The following is a 19,698-nucleotide window of genomic DNA, read 5'->3' as shown; positions in this document are numbered from 1 at the left end:
TAAAGAAATTCTCAGTATCACAAGAAGTAACCAATTCTCCTTTATTATCTATTTATTTATTTATTTATGGTGATGGAGATTAAATCTAGGGTCTCACATGCTAGGCATGCACTCCACCGCTGAGCAGTCCCATCCCCCATTCCCCTTTCAATGGCTCTTACTGTTTACACCATTTTCTGAGATTTGCCACTGAAAACAATATGCCACTTCTAACTGTTCTCCATGATAGCCTAAAACATCATTATAAGAATATTTAGAGTTGGGTATATGGCATGTGCCTATAATGCCAACACTTAAAAGGCAGAAGCAGAAGGATCACAAGTTCAAGTTCCAATGGACAACTTTGAGAGACTCTGTTTCAATTACTTTTTAATGGCAGGAGATATAGCTCAGTACTAAGGCTGTGGTTTCAATTCCCAAAACTGCAAATAAAAAAAGGGAGAGGGCATGCAAGAATCCTATGACACATTTCTTCCTATTGATGTTCCCTGTGGCTGGTCAGAATGACCATTTCTAGCAAATGAAAGGAGATGCTAATAAAGGACAGGAGCATAGCTTCTTGTTCTCATCTGTGGCACTATAAGTCTATAAATTATAAAAAATATTGAGTGATTTATTCATTTGTCAATCATATTACAACACTACTGGTTCATAATGAACTTGAAGTTAAGAGAAATTTCTTGAACTACTATAAACAGTTCTTGACTTGAAGTTAGTTTCTTGACCTGAAGTCAAGAAAATTTTACTCGAATTGCTGTAAAACGTTTCCCCTCATCTTACTCAGCCTTGGGTAACTAATTTTTTGAACTAATGAACAGGACTTTTTATTTACCTCAGTGTTTTATCCTTAGACCTTGAATACTGAAGTCTGCCCTGTTTGATACTCATGAGTAACTTGTGGTCATCTGCAAATTTGACCTTTCATTCTTTCCATGTCTTAATTCAAATGAGCAGAAATGCCACAATGGTCAGAACAAAATCCAAATCCCTGGGCTCACTACTGAAGACCCACAAATGATTTCCATGGTTCCTCACCCATTATCAAACACTTTCATGAATAATACTTTCAACTACCCTATCCATAACACACTGTCATTGTGTGTCATGTGAAGAAAAAGATCTCAGAAAAACTATGAGACTTCAGCTAATAAATTATAAGATAAGAAACAAGCATTTGGGCTTATAACTGTTTCCAGCCAAAAGCAAGTTTTTATTAATTATTGTTATTTTATTGATTGATTGATTGATTGATTTTTGGTGATAGGGATCAAACCCAAAGCCTTGCTCATGCTAAGCATGCATTCTACCATGGCGCTATTGCCTCCTCAGTCTCCAAAGACAGATTTTTAAACACAAATATTTACCTGATCATCTTCCTTCTTCCCATGATATTAACAGACTCATTAAAATCAAAAGAAGGCTGAGATTCCTTCTTACTCCAACAAAGTATGGCTATGATTAAAGACACAAAACACCAAATGCTGGCAAGGATGTGAAGAAAAAGGAACCCTTCTGCACTGCTAGTGGAAATCTAAACTAGTACAATCAGTATGGAAAAAGCTAAAATTAGAAATTCCATTTGACCCAGCTTGGGTATCATCCCAGAAGATTTAAATATATCGTATTGCAGTACAGGTGCATACCTATGTTTATAGCAGAGAAGGGTACCTTGCTTCATAAATGTTTTTGTTTTTGAACAATTTGGTTTACAAACAAAAGGGTTTGGAAAAAATTTGGCTTTGTTTGCAAACTCCACATGGGGTCACAAACCTGACCATGGCCATCTTCCCAAACAAACAAACATAGCCATCTTTTCCAAAATCATTTGTGAATCAAAGTACCACTGTAATTCTCAGTAGCTAAATTATGGAAACAGCCTAGATACCCTGTAATAGGTAAATGGATAAAGAGAATGTGGCACAGATACACAATGGATTATTACTCAGCCAAAAAGAAAGATAAATTGAGTAACTTGTAGGAAAATGGATGGCTTTTGAGACCAAAAAATAAGTGAAATAAATCAGACACAGGGGTTAAATATATGGTTTCTCTTATATAAGAAATCTAAAGCATAAATAATTACAGAGTAAAATAAAGAAGAGATAGTAGGAAATAGAGAGGTAGACTTTTTGGACATAAGGAAGGGCATCTTGGGAATGAAGGCAAGTGAAGGTTGGGAGTGAAAAAGAAAAACTGATCATGATAATTGATAGAAGAGATATATAGATGATAGATAGATAGACAGATAGATAAATAGGTAAACAGATAGATAGATATCCCCAAAAGGAATGGAATTATAACTTATCCCAAATATATAGAGGGAGAGAGAAAGAGAATTATAAGCTGAGCCTGGCATCTCCCCTCACTCTTACACCCACTCCCTCTTTTGCTTTTCCACCACAAGGCAAAGCAGCGTGTGGTAATTACCGGGTGTGGTCCCTGATCTTGGCCCTTCCAGCATCCAGAACCATGGTCCAAATTAAGCCATTTTCCTTTATTTAAAAAGTCAAGAAACATTTTCTACACACTAGATCAAACTCAAAATATGAAGCAGATTAAGAATTGGCTTCTCTGGCAGATGACATATGGGGCTCAAAGCTCCCGTCCCTTTGTCCTACCTCAGACATCCCCTCAGCCCTGTCACTGGACAACTTTGTATCCTCAGAGTATGGAAATCACTAGCCACATTGTCCTTACACTGTGACCTTCCCTAAAAATAAATTTTTAAAAATAGCCTATGCCTCATTTTTATATTTCATTCTAAACTTTTGTGAGAGATTATTCATCCAAATGGTTTGATAACATTTTACACAGACCCAAAGCACTTTAAAATTTAAAGACATCTTCAAGTTTATTTCATTCAAATTCTTATTTCACAGATTGAGCAGGAGTAACCCAGAAAGGAGAATTAACCCACACAAGATCATTCTGAGAGAAAGCGAAACAGAAGACCAGACCTGGACATTCCCAAAGAGGTAAATTGCTCTGATTATATCCTGGAGTCACTCATGTTTTTAGAAATCTGGCCTTTTGACTGCAAGATGACATCATGAACAAGGTGAAGTTTCTAATTCTGTCTTATTCAACAATTGGCAAATATTTATAATATACTGGCTATTATATTGGCATTCAAGATGATGTAAAGGAATAAAATGTGATGATTAGTTATTGTTATCCGAGAACACAAGATGCTACAGGTACCAGAGTTGAGGGGAAGCCTGAGGTAGGACACTCAAAACAGTTCTTGGCTTACAGATGGTATAATCTTTGAAATGCGTGCAGAGGCCAGGGATTTAGCTCACTGGTTTTGGTGCCTGCTTCACAAGCACAAGGCCCCGTGTTTGATCCTCAGTCTCCCCCCACCAAAAAGAAAGAAAAAGAAAAGAAAGGAATGTGTGCAGAAAAACTTTCATCTGAGCAAAATTTTCATAAATTGCCACCCTTTTCCCATGCAAGTCCTTAGCTTCCAGATTAAGAATCCCTTGGCTTAGAAGAAGCCAGTCTTGGTACAAGTGCCAATGTCAGACTTATGTAGCACCAGCTACTTCCTTATTTATGGGTCTTTTGTTTAAGTCTGCTTCTGTTTCAACATCCTTCACCTTTTATTTCCATGGACAACATCTTATCCTGAAAGGCCTTGGTACAAGAGAGGAGTAAGTCTTAATAAGCACTTAATTTATTAAGTGGGGAAAAGTAAGAGAAAGGTACACTAAATTGAAAACATTGTCCCTCAAAAATGTTAATAAAGTGAAAATTAATTATCAGCATTTGAAATAGGACTTTTGTTTTCTTTCTTTTTGCTCTCATTATTATTCCTAAGAAAAAAAGAAAGTAAAATAAATAGAAATCTAGACTGCTACTGGTTGTCTGTCTACTCTTACATCTATAGAAACAGTGACCTACCAGCCAACGGAAGAAGGGGTGGAGTCTGCAGACAAAAAGAAATAGGTTTATCTTGGATATGTTTTGTTTCCTAATCTTTCCCTTATTGCTACAATATTTCAAGAGATTTATGGGTTTGAAAAGGCTAGAAATAACATCTTCATTTCAAAATATTTTGGAAAACTTCAGTTCTACTTTAAAGTTATTAGTAACAAGGCTTGATTTTGTTAATTCAAAAAATAGTTCTTGGATGCTTAGCATTTGTAAAAATTGTTGTAGGAGGCAGTGTGTTGTGGTAGAAAGAACATTTCTGAGTGAGAGCATCATAGACTGAACCCAATGTTGTTTCCAACTTGGCTTTGAAAATAAACAAGGTGCAAAGTTTATGAGCCTCAGTTTCTTCATCTTTGGAATGGGGTGAACCACTCAGTACTGTTCTTACCCAGAAAAGAGCAGTTTGCCAGGTTGCTAAGGCTTTTTGTCTCCTGTATGGCAGCTACACCAGAGCTGAACATTCTAAAGTCGGTAACTGATAAAGGTCATGTGTTCTGCCTTCAAAATTGCCTCATTTTCATATATTCTTTCTCTAGTTCTTCACAATTTGGCCATCATATATTAGTGTAGTAAGGCAGTGATCATGATAGCTAAAATTCACTTAGCTCTTCCTATCTGTTATTCTAGATGCTTTACACTTTTTAATCTTAACAGGCATAGGAATGTGGTTATTTCTGTTGTTTTCCAATTGATGAAGTTGAGGGTAAAAGTGGTTATGTCTTAGCCAGAGTCACATTAGTCAGGACAGAAGTGGGATTCAACTCCAGATGGGACCTGGGGCCCACTGTATGTGAGCACTCCCGCACACACTGTCCCTCAGCAGGGTTATCTCCCAATCCCCATGCAGTCACTATGACACCTTGAGCCTCACCTTCTACCTTTTTAAAATAGAGACAATGAAAGTGAAAAATTCTCTCATCACTTACCACATCATCATGCCAAGAAGCTGTCTCTGTTCTTTGAACGGAGCTCCATGTTACAAGATTCTAGTGCTTTCAAGGATCTCTGTATTTGTTTCCTAGGGCTCCTGGAACAAATTGCCACAGATTTGGTGTCTCAAACAACATAAATGTATTCCCTTATAGTCCTGGAAGTAGAAGTCAGAAATCAAAGTATTGGCAGGGCTGTGCTCCCTCTAAAGGCCCTAGGGAGAATCTTTCCTTTCCTTTTTCAGCATCTGGTGGCTTTAGGCATTCCTTTTGCTGGTGAGTACATAACTCAATCTCCACCTCACATGGTCTTCTCCTCTGTGTCTCCTTTCTAAAGACAATATCATTGTGTCATTTGGTGCTGATCTGGGTGATTCAGAATGCTCTTATTAAAATTACTAATTACATCTAAAGCCATTTCTCCCAAATAAAGTCACATTTACCAGTTTCAGGACACAGATATATCTTTTTTGGGGCCACTATCCAATGTACAACAATATCTTGATCCAAATACTGAAAGACATTCTTTTGGTATTATTCCTAATACCCATTCAAAGAGAAAGTACAATTTAGGCCTATAGCAAAAATAGCTCACAAAAATCTGTTAAAATTATATATTTTTAACATGCTCAATTGCCTTTCTCTTACCACTCACTCTACATTAGCTTTCACTACATTTACCTGAGAATCAACCAAGTGCCTAGAAAATGAATAATTGTTTCCTATTTAAAAGAAAAACAACCTTGGCTCAGCAGCCCTCCACCCTGCACTAGGAACACACAGAAAGCCAGGTCCTGGGGAGCAGATGAGGGGTGAAGTTAGATAATACATCCACACTATATATAGTCCCCAGGAAAAAGAGAGAAGCACTTTTGGCCAAACTGTCAGCAAGACTTTTTTTTTCTTGTGTATTATTTTAGTGACTTACTTCTAAGTATATAAGATTAATAAAGTGCAATTAGAATCACTGTTGTCTAAAAGCAATATGTCTTGGTTTAATTCTGTAAACTCTTGTCTTTCCTTTCCAATCTGCTTCCCACAGCCCCTCCCTGAAGCTAACCGGGAGTAAAGCAGTGTCACCCATCTAGCAGGGAGCTAGCTGTCCCTTTAATGAAAGGATTGACTGAAAGGGCACCTCAAATGTTATGCCCATCCCCATGGCTCCTGGAGTCAGTCTGGCTCAGCTTTTGTCTTTCCAACAGCAGGAATAGCTGAGATACAGAAGCAGATCATTGAGAGTGGTGAAAGACCAGCTGGCTCTATTGCTATGGTCACCAAAGCACATCTATGAAAGTTTGATATTGCTGATCACCAAAATAAGAAAATCACTAAGTTCATCTCCAGAAGCTTTCCAGGCAGCAAAATAAAATATAAAAACAAGTCAAAAGCAGAATTGAGCAAAGAGGAAGAGAGCAATAAGCAAATACAGAAGTCTTATAAGCACACTTATAAAACTTTTATAAGTATTATTGTTCAATAGTACCCCCAAAAGTACATAGAAAATATACAATTGGTGTTAGAAAATGCTATTGGAATGGTCTTTGCTGACCCTACAACAAGATTCCCTTTGGCAGAAGTGTAGGAGTAAGTGTTCAGCAGGTATGCTCTTGACAAATCAATGTTACAGTAATATGCTTTCACCCTTAAATTGCTCTGTGGATAAAAGCATTCAGTGTTTGAAGAATCATCAAATATAATCATGATTGGTAAGGATGAGAGGATGAGATAAAGGTTTAATTTTTTATGGTCAGGCTTAACAGAGTTTCAGAAACAAACTGTAAGCAAGTGGCCCCTTCACCATACTGTGGGTTTGATGGCTGAGAAAAACCTGAGGAGAAGGAGAAAGGTGCAAAACTGGTTCTATGAATATGGAACATCATTGCCAGAAAACAGGTTCATACCTGCAGTAGGAAAGTAGTTTCAAGATGGGAGATGTACCTCAACAGTGCAGCGCCTGCCTGGCAAGTGCAAGGCTCTCAGTTTGATTCCTGGTACAAAAAAACAAAACAAAACAAAACAAAAAAAGTTTCAGCAAAACATTTAGCTGCTTTTCCACTCTGAGTCCCATTTAAGTACTTTACATATTGGAGTCCTATGAACCCTTTTTTTTTTTCAAAAGCAGGCAGCGTATCACAGGACTTATAATTCCCACAAATACTGTGGAACTGAAGTTGTTGGAATTCCTCTAATGACAAAAATGAACTTAAACATGTCAATTCTTTTCTCAAAAGATTATTTGGAGTTTCACAGTTCTGAGTTTTCTTCTTACATCCTAAAAGCCAAGAAGGAACCTCAACTGGAAACTGAAAATTATTATTTGAAGGCTTTTATGATTATTTGTTTACTCAGTTGTCGATAGCAAACCCACACAATTTAGCTAGCCTGTGTCACTCCAACTTGAGACTCTCAATGACTTTTTACACTTGATCTTAGCCAAAAGGCCGAGAAGCGATTCAATGACTTTTTAAAAACACTGCTCAGGCTATTCTCAAGTTGATTTTAAAAAACCAGTCTTAATGGTTAGGATTAGGGTTATTCATTGAAATTTTTAAGTTTTTACATTGTGGTTAAAAAATATAAAACAAAATACACCACTCTAGCCATATTTAAGAGTACGGTTTGGTGGTATTAGGCAATCATTGTCAGGCAATCAGTCTCCAGAACTTTATCACCTTGCAGAACTCTAACTCTGCACTCCACATTCCTCTGCCCCAGGCCCTGGCAATCACTGTAATTTCTGTTTTCATGGGTACCTCGAAAAAGTGATATCACACCGCATTTGTCTTTTATGAGTGGCTTACTTCACTTCAACAAGACTAATTCAGGTTGTAGCAGCATGTCAGGATTTTTCCTTATTAAGGCCGAATAATATTCAATTGTATATATACACCACCTTTTAAAATTGCTTTGATGATAAATATTTGAGTTTCTTCTACCGTTTGAACACTACCAATAATGCTGCTGTGAACGTGGATGCATGTTCAATGACTTTTTTAAAAAATGGCTTCTGATAACTTCAAAGCCATTGTTGGTGTTACAGTTTTATTCACTTTTTACTTCCAAAAATAATTTGGCTGCACAATATCTCAGAAGCAAAAAGCCATTCAGAAGATATAGACTTTCTCGTTTATAGAATAACACATTTTAAAAAATAAATATTAATAATGAATCTCATTTCAAGAAGAGCGTAGTGGATAGATGTTGGCCCAGAAGCCCTCTCCATTCCAGTACTGTCAGAAACATGCAGGGGTATTTGCCCTGCTTCCATGTTAGTAAATGAAACAACAACTGAAACAAGACAAGACAGGTCATCTTCCACCCTGTTACACATTTCTCATCCTACTTGCCTCTCTTTTTAGTTTCAAAATAAATATCTTATTTTTATAGCCACTAATGTAAGTTAATATATGTTAAGTTATTATGAACATTTTCATTAAAATCATATTCCATATTTTCTTTCCTAGCCAAGACTCCTTCACTCATAAATTCCTCTGGAGTATGTCAGATTATGCCAAAAAGCAAGGAGTGCTCTGAAATTACAATTATTCCACACACACCATGTTGCACAATGGCATCAGTTAATAGTTGGACTGGAAAAACATGTTTTCTATTTTTCTGCTTTTGTTGGTGTTAGTGAAAATTATAGGCAAAAGGGTTGGTTCAGATGGCCATAAACACTATACCAACAAAAACTTGTCAGTGGGAGGTTTTTCTGTCAGTACATTCTGTAATTTACTTCTTAGTACAAGGTTATGAAATTTAATTAGAGTAACTCTAGTTGCCTAAAAGCAATACATGCTTTGATTTACACTTGTTTGTTTCTTTTTCTCTAGGGAGTCTCTAGAATTAACCAACTCATCCTGAATGTGTAAAGAAAGTCCCTCAATTGCCCTATGGTTCTTTAATTTTCTTCCTTGACTTTGGTTCATCACAAACTTTTAGGCTAGTGTTCCAGTTCACTCTCACAGCTTGAATTTCTAGTTTCACTTCTAATATCCACTCTGCTGTTGACATCAGGAACTGGTTAGCAAAAGAAGACTGGCAAGTAATCTAAGATAGAAGGAAATTCCCAAGAAGCTATTAGCAAACACGGAACTTTTTGTACAATACAAATGACATTGGCATCACCCACAGAAAAATGAAAGCAAGATATCGGGATGTGGAAAGCCAATAAATTACTGCTGTGCCTAGTTTTTACACAGATACAGTATGAGATTCTGCCATAAATGATGCAATCATATTCACATCTTTGATGAAATAAGAAATTATATGTCTGTAAATCTGCAAGTCAAATTGTGCTCACATGAAGAAGCAACTTGTAATGAAGCCTCTACAATGTGAGCCACCATGCAAGGTTGTGCAGTACATCTCACACAATAGCATTAGTGGCCTTGTTCAAGGCACATTTGAAAATCTCCTTTTAAAGTAGTTGTGTGCAGTAATGGCCACATAATTTGATAGATTGACTGATTTTATTGTACTACACAATTCAATTAGCAAGCATAAATAAAGGCTGAGGTTTTCTTCATATAAAGTATACAGACTACTCCATTGTCAAAGACATTGTTATAGGTGTACCACAATGATTCTTTGAATCTATAAATTATCAAAATTTTCCAAATAATTTAAGGCTACAGCAATTTACAAATAATAAAAACAGACACTTCTATTGTTATGGCTGTAAGTATTGCTTCTACAGAGTCAAGAACCCACCACTACACACTACTACACCACTGAGACAGCTTAGAGGAAATTATCAATTATCCTCACTTTACATGGAGACACTGATGTGAAAGATTTTGGAACTTGCCCAAGGTTATGGACTAAAATAAATACATGGAAGGAGAGAGGGTAAGAGGAAAGAGAAAAGAAAAAAAAGAAAGGATAACATTACTATAATAGAGTTCAGAACTTCAGATGTTCCCAGCCCAGAAATTGCTTTCCACAGGAGCCACTTTTCTACCTATTAATCTTAAATTATTACTCACCTACTATAAGCACTTGCAAATTTCATTTTAGCGGGCTTGAAATCCACTTCATAAGTGTTTCTCATCTCCCACAGAGTCCATGAACTTTTAACGTTATGAGAAAGTAGAAAAGTAGTTGTTAGACATCTTTTTGAATGAAAACTGGTTTTCATCCATCTTCAAAAAGGCAGATGACATTGAGTTTGCAGAAAACAATCCTTGCGAACTCATTGCCAGAAAGCAGACAATGTGAATTCATAAGCAGCTTGTATGGATCCCCATGTGTTGTTGGGTAAATGTTAAATAACTTCAAGTATGGTTGCTCCCTTCAGAATCCTTACCATTTGGTCAATCAGCCAGCCAAACAACTAATTAACTAGCTGCATGTGGGGAATAAGGAAATAAATGTCATACATTCTCAGTATTACACATGCCTAGTTTTACTATATTGTAAGTGTTGAAATTCTGCTATATGCTAAACACATAGAAAGCAATATATTTGCTTTGATGGTGAGAGAGCTCCTCAGAGAATGTTTCATAGAAAAGTGATTATAGGAGCTAGGTCTGAAAAATAAATAGGATTTTATCTAACAGAGAAAGGGTATTTCTAGGGAAAAAAGTATAAACTCAAATACAAAAGCTTCAGCATTGATAGCATTTGCCATGAGAGTTGAGAGAGGCCAGACAGGTGGAGAAATCAAACTGTGCAGAGCCTTAAACAAAAGTTTCCTTTCATAGGAAATGGACAGCAATTGAAAGTTGCAAGCAGATAAAAGAATATGTAAGTTTGGGAAGGGGTGAGTTTAAGCTGAAAAAGGGATGAGGTGGTGAGCTATTTCATTAGTCACAGCAAGAGATGGAGATACTCCACTCCACAGTTCAGTAAAATCTTCTGTAACGATGGAGATACGCTGTGTCCATGCGGTCAAACTTGGTAGGCATTTGCTTTCTCTCACTGAGCACTAGGAATTTAAGTTTCCATGTGTATCTAGTGGCTGCCACATTATGCAATACAGAAACAAAGAAGCTGGCACTGAGTTAAATCTGAAAGTAAGGGTTTATCCAATGGCAAGGTACAATTGGTGGGTTAGACGTTTATGTAGTAAGAAAGGGGATGTAGTAGGGCATTTCCTAGCATGTGCAAGATGCTGAGTCTGATCCCAAGTGCAAAAAAAACTATGTGGTAGGTCACTATTGGAAGAGTTTTCATGAAGGAAGAAAATGGAATAGACTAGAATGAACTAGAACAAACATAATAGAAAATAATAGCAAAGAAAATATTAGCATGCACTACAAGTATTATTCTGAGAGACATTTGTTTCAGTTCTCTGTGTGCTATTGTGTACCCTGGACCACAAGATAAACTATATTTTTCCTCTCTATTGTGTTTAAAATATTTAAATGTAGTTTATTGTAGGAGAGCATTATTTACCAGGGACTTAGCTCACTGGCTCCAAGCCTGCCTGGCAAACACACGGTACTGAGTTCAATCACCAGTACCAAAGAAGAGCATTATTCATCAACATAAAAGAGTTATTGGGGAAAGATTTTCAGAAGGGAAGAATAGCATAAACAACCTGAATTTAGAGTGAGGATGACTCTGGGCCCTTCAAGACTTTGCTAATTATTATTTTTCTTTTGAAAATTTTAAATAGACATTATTTTTAGAACAGTTTCGACTTACAGAAAAATCAAGAAGATGGTACACAGTTCCCATGTACCTTGCATTCAGTTTTCCCTCTTAAAATCTTATATTAGTATATCACATGTTATAATAAATGTGACAATATTAGTATACTATTATTAACTAAATTCCTTGCTTTAGATTTATTTAGCTTTCATCTCATGTCACTTTTATGATTTAGGAGTCCATCTGAGATACCACATTATAATTAGTCATCAATTTCCTTAAACTTTTTTGAGCCATGACCATTTTATCTATCTATCTATCTATTTATTTATTTTCATATGAGAGCTCTTTATTAAGGAGCTGAGGTGGCATGGTGGCCTGCTCAGTGGAAAGAGAGCAAGAGAGAGAGAGAGCAAGAGAGAGAGAGGAGGAGAGAGAGACAGAGCCATGACCATTTTAAAATTCTGCTTGTTTTTTGGTGACTTTCAGAATTTTGAGAGAACCTGGTCAAGTATCTTGTTAGACATATTTTACTGGAATTTATGTAATTTTTTCATGGTTTGATTTATGGGCTATTGAGAAGACTACAGAGCTAAAGTATCATTTTCATGGCATCATCTCTACTATTATCAACATGATTAACCTCTATCAACTGGGGAGACCTCATTCAACTGGGTAGTGTTTAATAGTCTTCTTCACTGTAAAATTACTTTTTATCCTACTTTCTATTTTGTACACTTTAGAAGGAAGTCACTGTTCTCTTAATTTTGTTTCATAAATGAATTACTTAAAGAAAGGTTTGCATTTGAGTAAGTCATATTGAGTTATTTCCAAAGAGATAGACTTCTGAGTATGGACGCAGTCTCTTTTTAGATACAGCATGTCTCTGTGGAACAGATTTCACTTCTCACATTTCAGGTTTGAAATATAAGGCACAAAAAAGCTGAGTAATTGATACAGAATTCCAAAATGAATCAGGAAGCAGTTATCCCCAAATCAATTGTGAGTCCTTCTGACTTTCAGCTTTTGATTCTGATTCTGATTTTCCAGGAGCAAATTTAACCCAAAATGTTGGGTCTTTTTTATCCAGGAAAGAAGTTAACTTTTAGAAAAGGAAATATCTTATTGGGAAAGTCCAGTATGGAGTAATTTGTTTTTTTTTAGGCGAGGGAGAGCTGCAGAATCACATCCTCTGCAAAATTTCCACAGTAAATTCCCTAACCCGCATGGCCTGAAAATTCATCTTTCATTGCAATTGCCTAACCCCTTAACATTCCTGTTCCCACGAACAGAAAACAACAGAACACTTCACGAGCAAGTCTAGCCACTACCTCTCATACATACTTCCTTACACTGGTTTCATGTTCTGACTCAGACAAAGGGGTTCTTGCTAGCAGGTGTGTCTTTATCATTGCTACAGTTGTTTAGTTTCTTCTTCAGGCCAGAACAGAGTTCCACCCCCAAAACAATGTCGGTTCCACACCATCGCCCTCTCAGTGTGGGACAGGAGATTAAACTTTTTCTCCTTCCCCACTGCATGCAAATCTAGTGAGAGAAAAATCTTTGACCTATTGGTCAAAAGGTAGTGACATTCATAAAAACAGCAAACAAACCTCCCATTTAATTATGACGTAACTTTTTAGAGGGCTTCCAAGTCTAAATTCTTTCCTGTTCCAGTGTCCCTGTTCATTCAGTGGATTCTGTTTGATTCCACTTCCTCCTTTTAGATCTCAAGTCTCTAATAATCCTTCTGTCTTTTTCTCTCCCTAATCCAGCAAAGCTCTGCTTTGGGCCTTTCCTCCACATTAATAGACTTTACTAGTAATAATCTTATGTTGTACCAGTTCCCAGTAATATTCACAATAAATACATATTCAGCTCCTCAGTAGCAGGACGAGAATCTGAACTACAAGATGTCAGGGAAAACTCCTATAGATATAAGGATGGGATACATTCTGGGGAAACAGAGGAAGTGGTGCTGGGGCTTTCCAGATATTCTTCATGCATGGCTCCTTTCTCCTCACTTGGCCTTAAAAAAAAAAACACAGAAAAATCTCCATTAGAATTTCTACTTCTAGTTTCAACATCAATTCACAGAACTGATATGAGTCCACGTCAGTTTCACATGAATCAGTCACTTCAATTTGGCTTGACAAACTAAATTAATGTCAACCAACTTAACATCAGTTTAATATTACCCCATGGCTTGGTCCTTCTTTAGAAAATGAGTGATTACGTTTGGAAGAACTCTTGTCCATCCAGCTACCAGCACTCTAGGATACACTTTAGCTACCTAACCCAGGTGGGAAATATTATTTAAAATGTGTTTCGGGGGACACACTTGGCTAAATTATAATACCTGAAGGCAATGGCTATGACTGTTAGGGTGAATGTATTGTAGTTACTGTACTTTCCATAGAATATCCACTGAAATATTCTAAGTGCAAATTCTAGCATGCTGAAAATTGTTTTCAGTAAAAAAATGAAAGTGAGGGGAGGAAAAATTCTTTAAATAAAGCATTTCTTTCACATGCAAGTTCCTGGAATTTTTGCCTTACTTGCATCACTGCTATTCTCCAAAGCAATCCTAAGCAGTACAGATTATTATCTCCTTTTTACAGATGAGGAAATTGAGACCAAGGACAATTAAGTAACCACTCAAGGTCACATATCCAGTAAGTAGAAGAATCAGACTTTGAATCATGGTCTATCTCTATTCCCAAATCGATATTCTTCATTGTACCAGTAAAATAAATGTATTTTCTAAACTATAAATAACCATATGAAAGTATAGATTATTTTCTTCTTATTAAGAAGATTCTGATGAATCAAATCCATTAGACATGTTAGAATATGCTACTGTAATGGTCCTCTCTGAAGAAGATTTGATCATTGTTTTAAAACCATGACACAAACAACCAGCCTTCCCTTGGGCTACAGGACCCATTCCTCCAGCAGCAATGCTGACTCTATCTGATCCCCCACTTTTTTTCAGGGAGTTTCATGTTTTATGTTTCATTGGGCCCTCCTGAGAACTACATTCCCCAGGATGGTGTGCTCCTGTAGAAGGCCCTGCCCTCCCTGTCACCTGAGAACAGTATCTTAGTGTGCCTAGGTTGCTGTAATAATACCATAGACGGGGTGACTTTTCAGAAATAGCAAAACACTTCTCACAGTTCTGGAGGCTGAAAGTCTGGGACTAAGACTTTGAAGAATCAGCATCTGGTGAGGGCTTCTGACTGGTTCATAGGCAACTGTCTTCTCGGCGTCCTCACTCAGCAGAAGGGGCAAGGGAACTTTCTGGGGTCCCTGTAATTCCACTCATGAAGGCTTTGCCTTGATATTGTCACCTTCCACAGGCCTTGCCACCTAACACAGTCATTTTGTGGTTAACATTTCAACTTAGAATTGGGGCAGCTACATATTCAGTCCATAGCAAGTATCATCAGATAGTTTCAGCATCCAGGCCAGGAGCCCTTAGAGGTGAGACATAGTCGACTCACCCAGTGCTGCTGCCCAGTGAACAACCTTGTTAAAGATTTAAGTCAGTTTTAAAGGTCAGCAAGTTCAGAGGAAATTTTTTTTAAGAAACTACCTTCTCCTTTCTTGTATATGGGAAATTACCTTTTAAAAACACAGAGCTGAAAACAGAAAGATTCACTATGTATTCGAGTAAACATTTCAAGTCCTTGGCTGGGATATGGCATTAGGTCTCTAAAAACTAAGGTTTTAAATTATTTGCTGCCATTTAGTTCTATGTTACTTACAGATAATTAATTTTGTGGCATTTCTATCATCTAATTTGCCCAAATTTAGCCTCTTTTCCCAGCTCCATTCTTAATTTTTTTTTCACTTAGTTTGCATTCTCAATCCCTTATTCGCTGTGTACTTGTTACACGACACAGAAGTGCATCTCCTGTCTGCGATGTCCTTTAGGACAGAATCCTTCACGGTGATTACTACTTTATATTTCTTCAATGAATGAATATGTTTTCCTACCCACAGTGCTAATCAAATAGTCTAAAATGTTTTATTTTTAATAGTGCACATCATCCTGCAGGAGATAATAAAGTGGACTCACAAGAAAGGAAGAATACATTACCTAAGTAGATCTAGAACCTAAAAATAATGCACATTCTAACAATAGATGGTAGCAGATGCCCTACCAAGAATAACCAACTCTGTCTCTTCTCACCTTTCCATATAAGAAACAACTAATAGATATCATTTAAATTTGCTTTTCATCAATAAAAGAAAAATGCATCAAAGAAAGAGGGGCAATCGATGGTTTTTGTGGAATGATCGACATTATGAGATTATATTTTGATATGACAATAAAGGCAATTTTCATTTGTCAGAACTGGCTACTCAAAGGGTTGAAAAATGAAAGACCAGAAACTCAAACAGAAAATGTTTAAATCCTAATTTGTTAAGTTGTTGGCCCTATGGTAGTATGTGTATAATGGCCAGATTTCAAATCATTGCAAATTTGAGGTATTTGGGACTAAGGTCTTACCATATATCCTCCTTTGCTGTAATACATGTTTGTATGCCTTTCATTTGTTATTTCTTAGATAGATAGATTTTCAGAAGCTTAAAATAATGAACATTGATTACTTCACAGTTTCTATGGCTTAGGAATCTGGACACAGCTTATGCTGGTGCCTGTGGCTCCAAGTTTTTCAAAAGGCTGCAATCAATGTCCACCAGAACTGTCCAAGCAAGAAATTAATTTTTAAAAAGAAAACAATGGCCTTGATATTAATTGGTACACTTTTAAACACTACAATATGGAGACAAAAAGTTGAAGCTATACCCAGATGAACAATATTATCTTATTTATTAAACTCAAAGGAGTGCTAAATATATTTTAAACAGATTCTCAATACATAGTTAATTCTGAAAGAGTGATGCCCATAGAAAAGTAGATTTTTTTTAATGATTAGTATCCAAAATCATTTCAATTTGACTTTAGAATGCCATGTGTCATATGACTTGAACTCTTCCTCCTCTCCAATCCACAGCAGCCTCGCCCTAGTAATAACCAGGAGGCCTCCATCAATCATAGATTAAAGATTGGATAGTTAACCTATCCCACTGGCCCTCCACTCCTGGATAAAGGGTGATCCTCCTGCCTCTTCTGTTTTACCACACTCCTTATTCTTCTATTTCTATTCCTAGGCCCCTTGGCCATCTCCCTACCAAGCTCCTTCCCACTGCTAACTTTTTACAAATTGTCCCCTGTGTGGGAGCCATTCTCCCAGACCTGCATCCACCTTTTCTGTTTGGCACTTAATGCTATCTCCAATATCTCTTCCTGAGAGCACAGTCACACTACATCAGGTTTCCCAAATCCCCTTATACACTACACCTTCCTCCCTTAACATAATTGTCAGTTACATATATGTATATATTATCTGATTATTATGTGTCTCCCCAGCTGGTCTACACTTTCTAGAGGGAAGGACTGCATCTGTCTGAGTGCTCATTATTTTACCTTCATCCAGTGCAGCCTTGAACTGGATACCGAATTAATGGACTTGATGTTACCTATCAGTTACCTAGAACTGCCCCAAAGTCTGATCAATTAGGAGAAAGCAAGCAAGGGTGTCCATGAAGATTTTAAAAAATTGTTTCCTAGGACAGTCTAAAAGCTCAGATAGTGATAGCTTCTAATTTTCACTGTTTCATCGTATCTGTGGAAAATCTTCATGCCAAGATAATCTCACTCACTGAAATTATCACTGTGTCATAGTTGGAATATTTTTATCTCTTCCAAAATTCATGTTGCAATTTAATGTCCAAACAATAGTGTTAAGAGGTGGAGCCTTTAGAAAGTGGTTAGGTAATTAGATCTTCTGTGTGAATGTGATTTAGGATCTTTTAAAGAAGGCTTCATATAGCATTCGCCCTTTTTGTCCTTCCATTTGTGGTAGAAACACCATGTAAGGATACAGCCTTCAAGTTGCCATCTTAGAAGCAGAGAAAGTCTTCACCAGACCTCAAACCTGCTGGCACTCTGATCTTGGACTTCTCAGCCCCAGAACTGTGAGGAATAAATTTCTTTTATTTATATATTATATGGTTTTAGGATTTTTTTTGCAACAGCACAAATAGACTAAGACATATTCCTTCTGTCACTTATTTCTTCCTACACTTAACCCTATTCATCTTTGCTCCTTTTGTGCAGTCTGAACTGGTTAAAAAAAAATAGAAAAAGAACATTGGAGGTAACATCTCTCTGATGCTCATTCATCAGAATCAGCCATTTATATCTAATTATTTAATTCTCACTCTAGTTTCTGGAATGGGGGGAGGTTGATTTTCAAGGGAAAGCAAAACTGCTTCCATTTTGTATCATCTCATTATCTGAATTTTCCTGTCTTTATTACAGATAACTGTAACCTGGTCACACATGGACTTTTCCTCTTAAGATTTTGTGCAAATTGTCCTGGTCAAATATGTTGCCTTTTCTCAAACTCAAGCTCTATGAAAATCAATAGTAGCTAACTGCATCCCACTAACATTGTGACTATGAGTACTCTATGATTATTTTAAAATTGATTATTCCTCATTCATTAATTTGTTCAGCAAATATTATATGTGCTGCCAAAGCAAGCATGTGTTCAGCAAATATTTACAGGTGACAATCCTTATGACAGAAATTGTTCTAGGATCCAGGGTACAAATACTGAGTGTCTCCCTATAGGGTATAGAGTTCAATCTTGGACACCAAAAGCATCTTGCTTTTACTTAAAAGAGGATTAAAGAAACAATGATTTCATGCCAGAAAATAAAAATAATCTTCAAAACATTTTACCTGTGACAGGAATAGTAAAAATTATTAAAACAGACTTTAATGATATGATACTATCAGTCTCATGAATAAGCACAGGGGCACTGAAGTCAGACTGTTTTTCCAGAAGCACTCACTCTGATGTCTATAGAGGTCTTCCAGGTCTTCCCAGGAATCTTTCTAAGAAATGATAGTTACTCTTCTTTCTGGAAAGTTTTACATGTGGTTATAACTACTGTCCCATTGGAAGCCCAACAAAATACTTATAGGAATTTCCTGTATTCTGCATCCCCAAACCAAATGACCACCGAAAGGTACCTACTGAGAGTCCCATTTTTTTAGGGGCCTATCTCCAAGATCACATGTTCAGTGGTTAACTAGAACCCGGATGGCAAACCTTTTAGAGACAAAGTGCCAAACTGCAACTCAAAACCCATTTATTTATCACAAAGTGCCATCACTGAATTTAAACTTGAATACTGAGGTTTTAGTTTAGAAAAAAATTCATAATTAACATCTTTTTTCTTAAATGAAAAACACAATAACACCCATGCCACAATAACACCCAGTACCGCCACTGAACTAGAAGAATCCAAGGGAATCAACATATACTGTATTTGCACTCAGAGCTAAGATATAAGTAAAAGTATAAGATATTAGTAAAAGTATATACAGCAGGAAAAGAAGACACAGGTGAAATCTGGAGAAATCCACTTAAAGGATTCTGATGCTCCCATGAGTGAACACGCCAAATATGCTCCTTTCTCCACCAGCAAAAAGCACACCAATGCCATGTGATCATGAAGGCAAAACAACTGATACTTTACCTTGTACTGTGTCACTCAGCATTGACATTCAATAGGTTATGGGAATTAAATTCATGATTTTTAACTTTTAATATTTTCAATTTGCCATGCATTTATTGGAAATAACTCCACTGTAAGTCAAACAGCATTTGTATATGTCATGCTTTTTCTCCCACAAATGCCCGTTACAGACTCAGTGACCAAGACGTCTTATAATGGGACTCGTTAAGTGGGAACTAGACACTGTCTAGAAAGTCATAAAATTTCAGATTACCAGAATATATTAGATTTTCACCATAATTACATTGTTTATATAGTCTAATCACAGTGAGTCATTCTTATCTTTTAGTGAATGAAGCGAACAATTTCAAAAGCCAAATTCTCAGATACCAGTCAGGGGTCAAACTAATTAGACAGATCCTTCTGAAGATAGCAACTTCAGGATTGCTATATTAACTTTTCAGCATATAATTCTTTAAGTTTTCTCCCAAAATATATGTTATTGGAAATAGAAAAGTTAATGATTATCTCTCTCTCTCTCTCTCTCTCTCATATATATATATACACATATACAATTTTTCCTATATAGATATACCTATGATATGATTTAATTTTTAAATTAGATACAGTAAGA

General features: G+C 36.6%; 1 protein-coding gene across 5 annotated transcripts in view; it reads left to right on the top strand.

Annotated features, from left to right (window-relative positions):
- Positions 1-19,698, top strand: part of Sptssb (serine palmitoyltransferase small subunit B) — a 31,907-nt gene that overhangs the window by 10,697 nt on the left and 1,512 nt on the right. For 3 of the 5 annotated variants that reach the window (XM_010604194.2, XM_010604195.2, XM_033762509.1), the window contains 2 exons: positions 2,880-2,975; positions 17,399-17,510. The gene's annotated coding sequence lies outside the window, so the exon portion shown is untranslated. Of the gene's footprint in view, positions 1-2,879; positions 2,976-8,698; positions 9,085-17,398; positions 17,511-19,698 lie in introns of those variants that run through there. The other 2 variants (XR_004516812.1, XM_033762508.1) reach the window with 2 other exon arrangements.

The sequence above is a fragment of the Fukomys damarensis genome, unplaced genomic scaffold (assembly GCF_012274545.1).
Source record: "Fukomys damarensis isolate Sample0158 unplaced genomic scaffold, DMR_v1.0_HiC HiC_scaffold_12, whole genome shotgun sequence".
Classification (NCBI taxonomy): domain Eukaryota; kingdom Metazoa; phylum Chordata; class Mammalia; order Rodentia; family Bathyergidae; genus Fukomys; species Fukomys damarensis.
Note: the sequence above shows the minus strand (reverse complement) of the source record. Positions and strands in the feature narration are given on the sequence as shown.